Consider the following 14,401-nt stretch of genomic DNA (forward strand, 5'->3'; position numbering starts at 1 on the left):
TTCCGAAACTATAACTGCATCTCCTAGAATAAACTCCTGGAATATTGATTAATCTCACAAGAGGGACGTGTAAAACGCGACGAATGATTCAGACTAAACTGAACCACGATTGAGACTCAAGATTGATGTTAATTAATAATAGGCCATTTGCACGATGTCGTCATTTTACTGCTACTAGCTACCAGGATCCTTTCCGATTTTCCTTTCATATCAAAACACAAATAAATACACAAATCTTAATCTTAATCTCATTTTAAAAGCTTAAGTAACTGGGAAATTGGAAAAGGATGTCTTTTACCATCGCATATGTATGAGAAAACAGTTAGATTAAAGTAAAGTTAACCAACCTTTGACTCCAAATTCAAGCACCATGTCTTTCATGAGACCACACAAAAGACAAAGCATAGTCTATAAATAAAAATTGAAAATAGTAACTGAAAAAACGCTTAAAAGAGTTCTCGTGTCGACTTTATTCAAAAGACTAACCTACCACTGTGAGCCAGTCGGTTAATTTTCATAGTTTACCTGAAGAAACTGATTTATTGGTGATTTATGATTAATTAATATATGAATTACCTTAAAAATTATGATGAAAACTTTTTTTAAAAAAAATAGTAACAAATATGAGGAGCATGTAAACGTTGGAATTTCTGTTTATTAAGGTCCACCGCCCCTTAAACGTTTGTTCCTTTTAAAATCAGTCAATTTCCTACGTCTTCTGGGCCTCATGCAGCTGTCATTTCTCAGACGTTCAGCTGACAGTTTTAAAACGAGTACCATGCAGATGTCTGTTGAATGTTAACTTTATTATAAGCGAGACCACAGGGGCACTTAACGAGAATATAGTTTAAAACCACGCAAACACAGCATTGTTTAACGTATTTTAGTATTTAAACGGTAGATATAGGCATATTTTTATCCCCTAAAAATTTTTCATCTGTTCGGATTTCCTGGCTAAAAGTCTTGTGATCCGAAAATAATAGGGATGAAAACTTACCTTTTCGAAAATTTTAGCCATAAAAAGGCTCCCGAAAATTCTAGGTGACCTTTCAGAGGGTAAAAATCCGTTAAAAATGGGCAATTATACCATTTTTGGGATGTTCGAAAATCCTAGGAGAGATAGGCAAGCAATAAATTTTACAACAAATGTTCCGAAAATTCTAGATCTCAAATCGTCTTCCGAACAGATATTTTCCAAGGCAGGCTAGGCAAAGAGAGTTCTCAAAGATACATCGTTAAACTCTCATTCAACCTTCCTTATAACGGCTCGCTATTAAAGTATACTTTCCTCAATTCTGAATATAATTTCTTTGACCCCCGGTAAAAGCAAAATTCTTCATTGTGACTGATTTGCTTTAGGTCTTAAGGGAAACCTTATGCGAACAAAGCACAAGGGCCGATTTCAAGGAACTCGATTTCAAGGAGCTTACGACAAAGACTTTTTTGAGTGACGAACGTTAACAGGAAGTGGAAGTTAGTTTAACGCTAGCCTAGTATGATTGACCAATCTCTCACTCCAAGTTCCGAAACTCTTTCATATGATAATAGGCGAGACATAAATAGTCCAAAAAAAGCAGAAACTCGCGTCACTTACACTTAATTTAAGAGACCAGCCTTTCAAGGTCAGTTCAGTCACGTTGCACTCAAACAGAGGGCTACATTGGTGAGTCAGCTTCTTAAATTTTAACTGATTTTTTAAAATTGACTTTAACAGTCTATTTGAATCACTTTCAATTGACAATGTTACTTTAAGACGAGGTTTGTAGTGCGGAACCTCCAGGCAGGCAGATATAATCCAACCGCCCTTCATTTAAACTTAGTTCTCAGTCTGACACCGAGCCAAGAATTTGTTTTAATTTGTTTCTGATATTTGGAAACTTAAAAATCAGTTTATCATTCTTGAACGCTTTTCTTGAAATAGTTGCTAGAACGAGCCATTAAAGATCTTTTAAAACAGGTTTTGAGAAACATTCTTCAACTATTAAAAAAACTTCAGATGGCTGTTTAAAGAAATCCGAATCACATGTGTTGATAAAAAGACATAAACCCACACAAAGTTAAGTCTTAAAATAAGCAATAGTGTATTTTAGGGTTGTTACACGCTCAATTGAGGGATATTTACTAGTAAATCTGACTTCAGCTCAACAACGTAAATATTAGCGACCCAATCAAGTACGAAAAAATTTTATAAGTGGCTAGGTTTTCTTAGTTATAACATACGAGGACGTCACCGTTGTGCATTCCGGCGAAACTCAATCATCAAACGTTGTGGCAAGTTTCGATTCTATATCAGTTATGTCCTAAAGATGCTATTTGTTCTCATATCATCTGGATATTTCGTATCGAATTGCGACTAGAGTGACTATGGTTTATTATTAAAGAGTTCTCGGTACCCGCTCGGTACTTTCACTCAAACGTGATCTTTTTACCGATGTCACAAAAATAATTGCAATTTTAATACTTTTTGGCACTGAAACAAAAACATATCTTCATAGAACGATTTATCAAACTTCATTTAGTGAAATGTCAAGTTTTATAAAAATCTAATGCAGACTGACCCGAAAATATGAAACCGCAAAATGCTCAACTGCCTACCATCCACGATTTCTTTGTTAAATTAATTCAGTCCTCATTTGCTGGGCATTTTTGAGGTCGATTTTTGCATTGAATACTTTGGCGGTTAAATAATTTCAGCCTGTATAGAAAGTGTTATATATTACAATGGATTATTACGCTTTCTCAACTTCCGCCGGAACATGATGAACTTCATATTCATATCTATTTGTCCTCTGTTTGGTTTTGGTTTTATTAACGAAAGAGATGACCACGCGACTATTTCCAAGCTGGAAAACTCGGTAACAACAACAACAACAACAACAACAACACTTTATTTCACCCCATCGGTAGAAAGTTTGCTGAGTCAAAAGGGATTGTTACAATTATCCTTTGTTAAGATATTATAGTCAACAGTTGATCTACGTTTAGATACTGAGATTATCATTTGCTAAGGCTTGACCCCAGATTCACGTGGCGTTGCATTTGCAAGAATTCATTCAGCTATACAGCCTCAAAAGCACGAAATTTAGTAACAAACAAAAATTCCACGCGAGTTCAAATCAGATTATAGACTGTTGAAGCCTCTTACATTACTTTCCTTTTTACTGAAAACAAAGCTTCGGGGCCTACAAGGGTAAGATAATTGGTTAAAAAAAGGCCTTTCGACCGCGATTACTAATGAAGAAAAAAGCACATGCATGCGAAACCACATGAAAAGTTCATTAAACATTTCTTATCCAATCTTTTCATAAAATGACCTGCCTTTGTCTCCGCAGTTCGGCCCTTAGGACGTCAAGAGGGTTTCTATAAATAACGAAGTTTTCTGATTGGCTTCAGAGGGATAAAATTCAAAGGACCAGTTATCTAAACTAAGTTTAGCCAGTGTTTCACAAAACCACAGTCTAGACAATGACATTTTCAGTTTGCCTAACGCTTTAATGTAAGCACCATCTATCCTGAACAATTTCACAAAAGAATATGGCTTAGACTATAACAGCATTTATCTTCTTAAAATAATCGAGAAAGGAAGAGATCTGGACATCCAAAGATTTCCAAAACCGCGGTCTAAGTGAGACTTCGTTTAAATAACCGACCCAAAGTTTTTTACCTATAACCGTCAGATTAGACTGGCTTTCGTTGAAAAACAGGCCCCTAAGGGGTAAGTCAGGTAGCCATTTTTTTTGGCCATGAATATTTCTTGTTTAAATGACTAACACAAAATGCTAAGTTTGCAATATTATTATTCCTTAAAGATCAGAGTGGGTAGAAATACCGGACTTAACTAATACCCTCCTTAAAGGTATTAGTCGCAAATTTCTGTCAGACTATCACACCCCTTTCCTCATCGGTTTAGCCTGCGAGCAGGCTTACTTGTGCGTGTTCGGGGAAAGTTTTGGTTAAGCGCTAGAAGAAGTTTTTGCTTCATTTCCTTGCATTGAAAACAGAAAAAATACGTTTCCGCGAAATCAACAGCAACTAATAGGGTACAAAGATGTATTTAATCCATCGACAATTAATTTTATTAAATTTGAAATTCCTGTCGCTCACCTAACTCCATTAAATTGGGCCCTAAGAGAAGTGTTAAAATAAAAACAGTTGTTTGAACTTTTCAGAAACTTTACAATTAATTTTCAATGTTTCTTTTTCATAAAAAAAAGCTTCATTAAACATGAGTCTTTTCTATATCTCGAGTGTCAGCAAATCGTAAACTTCGTGAGTTAATCTGTTGACAATCCATCGACGTGTGACCGCAGTCATTTTTAATACATTATCACTTGACGAGAGGTGTGATTACGTTATTTCTAACACCATTTGAATCCTCACAAATCACTAAAGGCTTACCTAGCTTCAACAGCCTGGGGAGTTTTTATTCTTATGCTAGCTTAAAGCTTATGCTTTAAAATTAACCTTAGTACTTTAGTATTTAGTATTTAAAGATTTTAGTGTTTTAGTAATTGTTGTATTTACGTTTAATCGGGCCATAAGGGAGACTACAGTCTGACTTAAATTATGCAATAAAGTGTCATTTATTCATTCATTCATGCTTATCCCTTATGCTTAAGCGCGAAATATGCTTTCAAAGGAAAGATGATACAAATATAAGTCACCGTAAAGTTAATTTTAAAATAACTTTGAAAATTAAATCAATGTTTACAAATTAAAATGGCCGCTGCAAGAAAAAGAAGTCATTAATTCATTGTACGTTGTAAGCCATTTTTCCCCAGCGAAAGAGTCCAATCAGCCGATACGCTTCCACGGAGCACGAATCAAAGGAGATAGCAAGTACTGAAAAAATAGGCTCGTTACGACTATGTTATTCCAAGCCAATCACGGTTTCCCCAAAAAACTTTAAATTTTCGTTAACTGATATGTCGTAATGTGTTTAAAGAGGTGAAAGTGCAATTACTTGACGCGAGGCGTGATTACGTAATCTCTAACACCATTTGAACCCTCAAAAATCACTAACGGCTTACCTAGCTTCAACAGCTTGTGGAGTTTTTATTCTTAAAACGAAGAATTTTGAGTTCATGATGCTGTCAGCAAGTACATGTATTTGCCCTAAGGTATAGGTAAAAGCAATTAGCTTGCCTTTGCAAAGCTTCGTTCTCAGTGAAAACTAGGCGGGAAAGAAGGAGACTTGGACCCGGCCCATGCCGAAGATCTGATTTAAGCTAGCGTAAACGTGATTCTTAATCCCTCTAATTACAGTTTTAATTCATGAACTGTTTTCAGATCTTATTTGTTCATATTTTAGTGATCACGGCTCAGTGATCAATAGAAGCCTTACGTTTACCATTTACCGTTCGCAGTCTACCGTTTTATTAACGAAAGAGATGACCACGCGACTATTTCCAAGCTGGTTTGAAATAACTCGGTAACAACAACAACAACAACAACACTTTATTTCACCCCATCGGTAGAAAGTTTGCTGAGTCAAAAGGGATTGTTACAATTATCCTTTGTTAAGATATTATAGTCAACAGTTGATTTACGTTTAGATACTGAGATTATCATTTGCTAAGGCTTGACCCCAGATTCACGTGGCGTTGCATTTGCAAGAATTCATTCAGCTATACAGCCTCAAAAGCACGAAATTTAGTAACAAACAAAAATTCCACGCGAGTTCAAATCAGATTATAGACTGTTGAAGCCTCTTACATTACTTTCCTTTTTACTGAAAACAAAGCTTCGGGGCCTACAAGGGTAAGATAATTGGTTAAAAAAAGGCCTTTCGACCGCGATTACTAATGAAGAAAAAAGCACATGCATGCGAAACCACATGAAAAGTTCATTAAACATTTCCTATCCAATCTTTTCATAAAATGACCTGCCTTTGTCGCCGCAGTTCGGCCCTTAGGACGTCAAGAGGGTTTCTATAAATAACGAAGTTTTCTGATTGGCTTCAGAGGGATAAAATTCAAAGGACCAGTTATCTAAACTAAGTTTAGCCAGTGTTTCACAAAACCACAGTCTAGACAATGACATTTTCAGTTTGCCGAACGCTTTAATGTAAGCACCATCTATCGTGAAAAATTCCACAAAAGAATATGGCTTAGACTATAACAGCATTTATCTTCTTAAAATAATCGAGAAAGGAAGAGATCTGGACATCCAAAGATTTCCAAAACCGCGGTCTAAGTGAGACTTCGTTTAAATAACCGACCCAAAGTTTTTTACCTATAACCGTCAGATTAGACTGGCTTTCGTTGAAAAACAGGCCCCTAAGGGGTAAGTCAGGTAGCCATTTTTTTTGGCCATGAATATTTCTTGTTTAAATGACTAACACAAAATGCTAAGTTTGCAATATTATTATTCCTTAAAGATCAGAGTGGGTAGAAATACCGGACTTAACTAATACCCTCCTTAAAGGTATTAGTCGCAAATTTCTGTCAGACTATCACACCCCTTTCCTCATCGGTTTAGCCTGCGAGCAGGCTTACTTGTGCGTGTTCGGGGAAAGTTTTGGTTAAGCGCTAGAAGAAGTTTTTGCTTCATTTCCTTGCATTGAAAACAGAAAAAATACGTTTCCGCGAAATCAACAGCAACTAATAGGGTACAAAGATGTATTTAATCCATCGACAATTAATTTTATTAAATTTGAAATTCCTGTCGCTCACCTAACTCCATTAAATTGGGCCCTAAGAGAAGTGTTAAAATAAAAACAGTTGTTTGAACTTTTCAGAAACTTTACAATTAATTTTCAATGTTTCTTTTTCATAAAAAAAAGCTTCATTAAACATGAGTCTTTTCTATATCTCGAGTGTCAGCAAATCGTAAACTTCGTGAGTTAATCTGTTGACAATCCATCGACGTGTGACCGCAGTCATTTTTAATACATTATCACTTGACGAGAGGTGTGATTACGTTATTTCTAACACCATTTGAATCCTCACAAATCACTAAAGGCTTACCTAGCTTCAACAGCCTGGGGAGTTTTTATTCTTATGCTAGCTTAAAGCTTATGCTTTAAAATTAACCTTAGTACTTTAGTATTTAGTATTTAAAGATTTTAGTGTTTTAGTAATTGTTGTATTTACGTTTAATCGGGCCATAAGGGAGACTACAGTCTGACTTAAATTATGCAATAAAGTGTCATTTATTCATTCATTCATGCTTATCCCTTATGCTTAAGCGCGAAATATGCTTTCAAAGGAAAGATGATACAAATATAAGTCACCGTAAAGTTAATTTTAAAATAACTTTGAAAATTAAATCAATGTTTACAAATTAAAATGGCCGCTGCAAGAAAAAGAAGTCATTAATTCATTGTACGTTGTAAGCCATTTTTCCCCAGCGAAAGAGTCCAATCAGCCGATACGCTTCCACGGAGCACGAATCAAAGGAGATAGCAAGTACTGAAAAAATAGGCTCGTTACGACTATGTTATTCCAAGCCAATCACGGTTTCCCCAAAAAACTTTAAATTTTCGTTAACTGATATGTCGTAATGTGTTTAAAGAGGTGAAAGTGCAATTACTTGACGCGAGGCGTGATTACGTAATCTCTAACACCATTTGAACCCTCAAAAATCACTAACGGCTTACCTAGCTTCAACAGCTTGTGGAGTTTTTATTCTTAAAACGAAGAATTTTGAGTTCATGATGCTGTCAGCAAGTACATGTATTTGCCCTAAGGTATAGGTAAAAGCAATTAGCTTGCCTTTGCAAAGCTTCGTTCTCAGTGAAAACTAGGCGGGAAAGAAGGAGACTTGGACCCGGCCCATGCCGAAGATCTGATTTAAGCTAGCGTAAACGTGATTCTTAATCCCTCTAATTACAGTTTTAATTCATGAACTGTTTTCAGATCTTATTTGTTCATATTTTAGTGATCACGGCTCAGTGATCAATAGAAGCCTTACGTTTACCATTTACCGTTCGCAGTCTACCGTTTTATTAACGAAAGAGATGACCACGCGACTATTTCCAAGCTGGTTTGAAATAACTCGGTAACAACAACAACACTTTATTTCACCCCATCGGTAGAAAGTTTGCTGAGTCAAAAGGGATTGTTACAATTATCCTTTGTTAAGATATTATAGTCAACAGTTGATTTACGTTTAGATACTGAGATTATCATTTGCTAAGGCTTGACCCCAGATTCACGTGGCGTTGCATTTGCAAGAATTCATTCAGCTATACAGCCTCAAAAGCACGAAATTTAGTAACAAACAAAAATTCCACGCGAGTTCAAATCAGATTATAGACTGTTGAAGCCTCTTACATTACTTTCCTTTTTACTGAAAACAAAGCTTCGGGGCCTACAAGGGTAAGATAATTGGTTAAAAAAAGGCCTTTCGACCGGGATTACTAATGAAGAAAAAAGCACATGCATGCGAAACCACATGAAAAGTTCATTAAACATTTCCTATCCAATCTTTTCATAAAATGACCTGCCTTTGTCGCCGCAGTTCGGCCCTTAGGACGTCAAGAGGGTTTCTGTAAATAACGAAGTTTTCTGATTGGCTTCAGAGGGATAAAATTCAAAGGACCAGTTATCTAAACTAAGTTTAGCCAGTGTTTCACAAAACCACAGTCTAGACAATGACATTTTCAGTTTGCCGAACGCTTTAATGTAAGCACCATCTATCGTGAACAATTTCACAAAAGAATATGGCTTAGACTATAACAGCATTTATCTTCTTAAAATAATCGAGAAAGGAAGAGATCTGGACATCCAAAGATTTCCAAAACCGCGGTCTAAGTGAGACTTCGTTTAAATAACCGACCCAAAGTTTTTTACCTATAACCGTCAGATTAGACTGGCTTTCGTTGAAGAACAGGCCCCTAAGGGGTAAGTCAGGTAGCCAGTTTTTTTGGCCATGAATATTTCTTGTTTAAATGACCAACACAAAATGCTAAGTTTGTAATATTATTATTCCTTAAAGATCAGAGTGGGTAGAAATACCGGACTTAACTAATACCCTCCTTAAAGGTATTAGTCGCAAATTTCTGTCAGACTATCACACCCCTTTCCTCATCGGTTTAGCCCGCGAGCAGGCTTACTTGTGCGTGTTCGGGGAAAGTTTTGGTTAAGCGCTAGAAGAAGTTTTTGCTTCATTTCCTTGCATTGAAAACAGAAAAAATACGTTTCCGCGAAATCCACAGCAATTTATAGGTGCAAAGATGTATTTAATCCATGGACAATTAATTTTATTAAATGTGAAATTCCTGTCGCTAACCCGACTCAATTGGGCCCTAGGAGAAGTGTTAAAATAAAACCAATTGTTTGAACTTTCCAGAAACTTTACAATTACTTTTCAATGTTTCTTTTTCATAAAAAAAAGCTTGATTAAACAAGAGTCTTTTCTACATCTCGAGTGCCAGCAAATCGTAAACTTAGTGAGTTAATCGGTTGACAATCGATCAACATGTGACCGCAATCTTTTTTAATACATTATTACTTGACTCGAGGTGTGATTACGTAATCCCTAACACTATCGGAATCCTCACAAATCACTAACGACTTACCTAGCTTCAACAGCTTGTGGAGTTTTTATTCCTAAAAAGAAGAATTTCGAGTTCATGATGCAGTCAGCAAGTACACTTATTTGCCCTCGGCCCGAACAAGAACACGCAAACAAGCATAGCAAGCGGGTCGACTTATGCTTATGCTTTAAGCTTACGCTTTAAAATTAACCTTAGTACTTTAATATTCAGTTTTAAAGATTTTAGTGCTTTAGTAATTATTGTATTTACGTTTCATAAGGCCATAAGGGAGACTACAATCTGACTTTAATTATGCAATAAAGTGTCATTCATTCATTCATGCTTATCCTATGCTTAAGCTTTCCCAAAAAACCTTTAAATTTTCACTAACTAATATGTTGTAGCGTGTTTAACGAGGTGAAAGTGCCGTAAATTTAACCATCATTAATTATCATGATTAATTTCGCCGAGAATTCAGTTACTTCTTAATATTTGATCGTTTTTAGTTTGATCCGAGGACCTCTTCATTTGCTGATAAAAAGTATACAAATCTATATTTTTAGTTAATATAAATTAAGTAATTCAGTGCAATCTTGTCCCTTTGAAACCCATGTTTTCATCATAGTCTCGCCAGGTCAAGCGTACCTACCAATATTCCATTTATGAATCTGATGAATATTGAGTGTTTTACAATAAGCTCTCTGTATTCGATCAGATTGAAAGATTTTTGAATGGATAAAATTGCTTCGAAGACACTTGCACCAAATTCAATGACACTGAGCTGGTAGAAAATATATACTAACTACCTCATGTGTGAATTCACTGCTTATTACACATGCCAGAGTGCAGAGATGACTCGACTGTAATGACTGAAGCTTTAGCACAGGCTTCTAATGATAAAGATTATGATTTGTTATCCAGTAATCATGTTTTCAGTCTCCGGCAGTCCTTATCCAATAACGTTATATATACTACCATGCCCACGAATTCTGCCGTCTGAGTGGCTAACGTTCTTATCAGAGAGATTAAGAGTCACGTTCGCGGCAAACGACAAACGTGAATCTGTACCACGTGACCAAGTTTCCCTTTAGCTGTCGTTTACTGTTCATTATAACTACACGGAAATCATAAGATTCACGCCAGTTTTATCCATAAGAAATGATCTTTAGTTAGCTGTTTCTGAAAATCTCTCCATTATCTATTGCCTGAGGGATGTTGGTAGCGAGCTGGCGTTTAAAATCAAACCACAAAAAAACTATTGCCAATTTACTTTTAACGAATCGTGTTGCGTTGTTTTGAGGACAATCAATCAATCAACTTTATTTAAACAAGGTAAATGGCTCAGCAAGCTGGTTTTCAGACATGCCGTGTGATAATTACCAGTTATAAAAATTAAGACTAGGGGATTAACCAGACGACGATCGAATAGTATCCCATGATGCAACTCGTTTCATGTTACATTATCACTGTGTACGTGTACGTAATGAGCATGCATCGCAGTGTTCGATGTGTATGGTTTCCAAACATGTTTCGGTTCAGCAGCTTCTGCTTTTGAGAATATCGAGTTAGCTTATATTCATTGTGCTTTAAAGGAGAATTTCAGCGTTACTTTGAAGGGTTACATGTGTTTCGCTGATCTGTCGAGAACTGCTTGAGTGCGTTCAGTCGCAGCTACAAACACAGAGTATGAGCCTAGGCAACTGAAAGGTTTATTAGGAGAACCTAAACCTTGACTGATCTAACAAAAAGGCTCCAACAAAACAGCCGCTCACTGTGAAGGTAATTGCCAAAGGAGGATTTATTTCGGTATCGCGCTCAAAGGAGCTCAATTTACAACTGCAGACTGTTACAAACTGTTACAAATAAGATTTAACCTATCGATGCGACAAACAATCCTCTGATGCACAATCTACCCGGTACTGACTCAAGCAATCTTCAAGGAAATTTCCTGGCCAGGATACTGATCTTTAATCTTTTGAATAAAGAAAGTTTCTGACATATTTTTTTCAGTTTCTGAGCAGGCTTGTTTAGCGTTGTGCCGCTTGCATACTGCGAGGGGCCTTTGTTTGGGTTCCTATCACACTGAAACATACGGCATTATTCACCGCTCCTTGTTCAAATTAAAATGAATATAGTCAAATTCCTTTAAAAATAACCACTTTGAATAAAGCGCTCTCGAAAGCCCCCAACAGATTGTAGCCTTCAGCACGCTTTACACATATAACAAATATAAAATCACGCGTGGCGTTGAAATTTGATAAAAGATACGAAATTTCAGCCATCTTTGCTCGATAAAAAAGGCTTCAAAATGTGGGTACTTCTGAGTACTTCTCAGCCTATACAATATTCAGGACTTCATTTTGCTGGCGTGAGGTCCACATTTGGAAGACTTCAACATATAATCCAAAAATTCGTGAATATTCACGACCTTGTTGTGGGTTACTAAACACTTCGTGATGTGAAGACTAAGTGAAACAATGAAAATAAATGTTTCTATGTGGAAACTTCGCTCTTAAGCCATTGCAAATCGGAGAAATCATGTCAAATAACAAAATAATGCAATTTTCTTACTTTTACTGGAACACAAATGAGAAAAAAGCCGACGAGAAAACGACCTTATTTCACGATGGAATCTGCCTTGACTGCGATATTGCGTGATGCTTCTGGAAAAATGCATCATGGGATACTATTCGATCGTCGTCTGGGGATAGACTAACAATAATTAGCACAAGAATTGACAATTTTATCTGTTCCTATCGACTCTCATAAACGTGACTATCTAGTTTGTATTGTAAGCAAGACTAATAATACTAGCAAAAAATAATGATAATTTGAAATACAATATCATAACAAGAAATGAGTCATTAAAGAAATAAGATAAAAACATAATAAAAAATTATATCCTAGGATATCGCGAGGTTAAGGCTAGTAAGATCCCCCATCTCACGTGTTTGATTTGACAGTTGGTTCCAAGCCATTGCACCCCGATAAGAAAAGGAGCGCTTAAGAAAATTTGTTTTAGGTAGCGGTAGTTGGAGATCATAGTTAGAACCCCACAAATTATTTCGCCCAATGTAAGGGAATCCGGATTCCGGAATCCAGGAATTTTTTGCTCTTGGAATCCGGAATCCTGGGCTTTGGAATCCGGAATAGGTATAGGAATCCGGAATCCTACTAAAGATTGGAATCCGGAATCCAACTTACTAAAGATTAGCCTGTTCCAGGCTCCGAGATGGTGGCGAAAAGTCGTTCAGTAAAACGAAATGCGAGCTCGTTTTAATACGTCCGCACCATACTATCTGAGAGCCTGGCACAGGCTAACTAAAGATCCACTCCAGATTAAATTGAGCTACTCGCTCGAAAGAAAAACCATATATGGAAAGCCTCCCTAGGGTATATACCTGAATGTGACGACATAATATCAGCATATCTGATGTCAAAACAATAGTTCACGAGCTCCATATGAAAGGTCGAGGCCACGGTCGCATGATTAACATTCTATAATAGCGAGGGAACCCTTGCTTACTGAGCGGCTGGGAGGATCACAAAATTTGGGGGTTTTCAAGGGAACACAGCGCAACCTTTTTAAGGTATGAATTGAATTGTTATGAATAACTTCGATCTCTGGATATGTTTGATTCTCTCTGGTGTTCACTTGCTTCGCTGAACTTTAAAAAATCGAAAGCGATTTTATGCGAGTTTTTTGACCTGGCATAGGACTGGAAAAGGTGCACCAGGGGTGAACCTTTTCTTGAGCGTTCCTTGTCCTCCTGGTTCACAATTGAAAATAAACGTCTACGTTCAACAGTTTAACTAAAAAGAAAAAAAGAAATTCACAGTCTCCTAGAGCCTAATTTGGTCCTAGTAGTTTCGCTGAGAACAATTTCATGGTTTCGATAATCTTTATTAATTTTTTAGAAATAAGTCAGGAACTGTCAGAACCGTACCAATCAGTTGTCACTAAAGTAATGACGTGCAAGGACGCGGTGGGTGCCTTTTTCATTCATCTCCGGCATTCGAGTGAAATCTCGCCACCTCTTCGATCAGACCAGTTTGAAGTTTGTTGTTTGTTGGATTTTTCTTTTCTACTAAAAAACAGACGTTATGGGAAAGCACAAACAAAAACAAAAGGCTGAGAGATAGGTACCTGTAATACTGTGTTGTGAAATTTTATACCAATTTTTAGCTGACTGTGGTAGAGCTAAACGTGCCAAAGGCAAAGCTGCATGATTTTTCGTTTATGTCGATCTGTGGACTGTACTGAACGTGGTCGCAAGCAAGTCACGATCATGAACAAAAGAAACGTTAAGTTTATAGTTTTAAGCCCGCTGATTGATTTTTTTCTCAATCATAAATTTGAATGTAATATAAATTTTACGTCATCCTTGGGGAAAATATCGTATACATGAGCGCTATATAGTTGTTGCCCCCGCAGGCATTTCGTCCAGAAGGCGAAATTCCGAGGAGGCACTCTAGTAAAATCGCGCGTATATTAATGAAAGTACTCACAGTTGAAATATACAGTCATACAGTCAATATAGGAAAAATCACGATTTGCTTGAACAGGGGCCGCGAGGAATCGGTAGGTAATGATGACGTTTCTATTGTTTGCGCCCGCAAATACGAAATGGTTAGAATGACCTAAAACACAAAAAATCCCGAAGGGACCGCTTATAATAGGTAAATTATGTGACATTAATTGTGCAGTCATACTTCGATACTCTTTTGCGTTACGTGTTATCAGTGACATTCTGTGGAGCTGTTGTTATGAAAGTTATGGACCAGAAGACACTCGTTAAGCGCAGATGAAGTTATAGATGCGTATAACAGTGTATATTTTAACACTAAGTGAGTTTGCCAGACACGAGTTCACAAACCTTTGATTGGAAACCTTGCCAGCCACTCTTTCTCTTCGGATAG

The 14,401-nt window shown here is 36.8% G+C and overlaps 1 protein-coding gene across 1 annotated transcript in view; it reads left to right on the forward strand.

The window, feature by feature from the left end:
* Positions 1-1,648: 1,648 nt before the first annotated feature.
* LOC140936827 (uncharacterized) overlaps positions 1,649-14,401 on the forward strand; it is a 34,155-nt gene continuing 21,402 nt past the window's right edge. The window contains exon 1 of the mRNA XM_073386326.1: positions 1,649-1,663. The gene's annotated coding sequence lies outside the window, so the exon portion shown is untranslated. The remainder of the gene's footprint in view (positions 1,664-14,401) is intronic.

The sequence above is a fragment of the Porites lutea genome, chromosome 5 (genome assembly GCF_958299795.1).
Source record: "Porites lutea chromosome 5, jaPorLute2.1, whole genome shotgun sequence".
NCBI lineage: Eukaryota > Metazoa > Cnidaria > Anthozoa > Scleractinia > Poritidae > Porites > Porites lutea.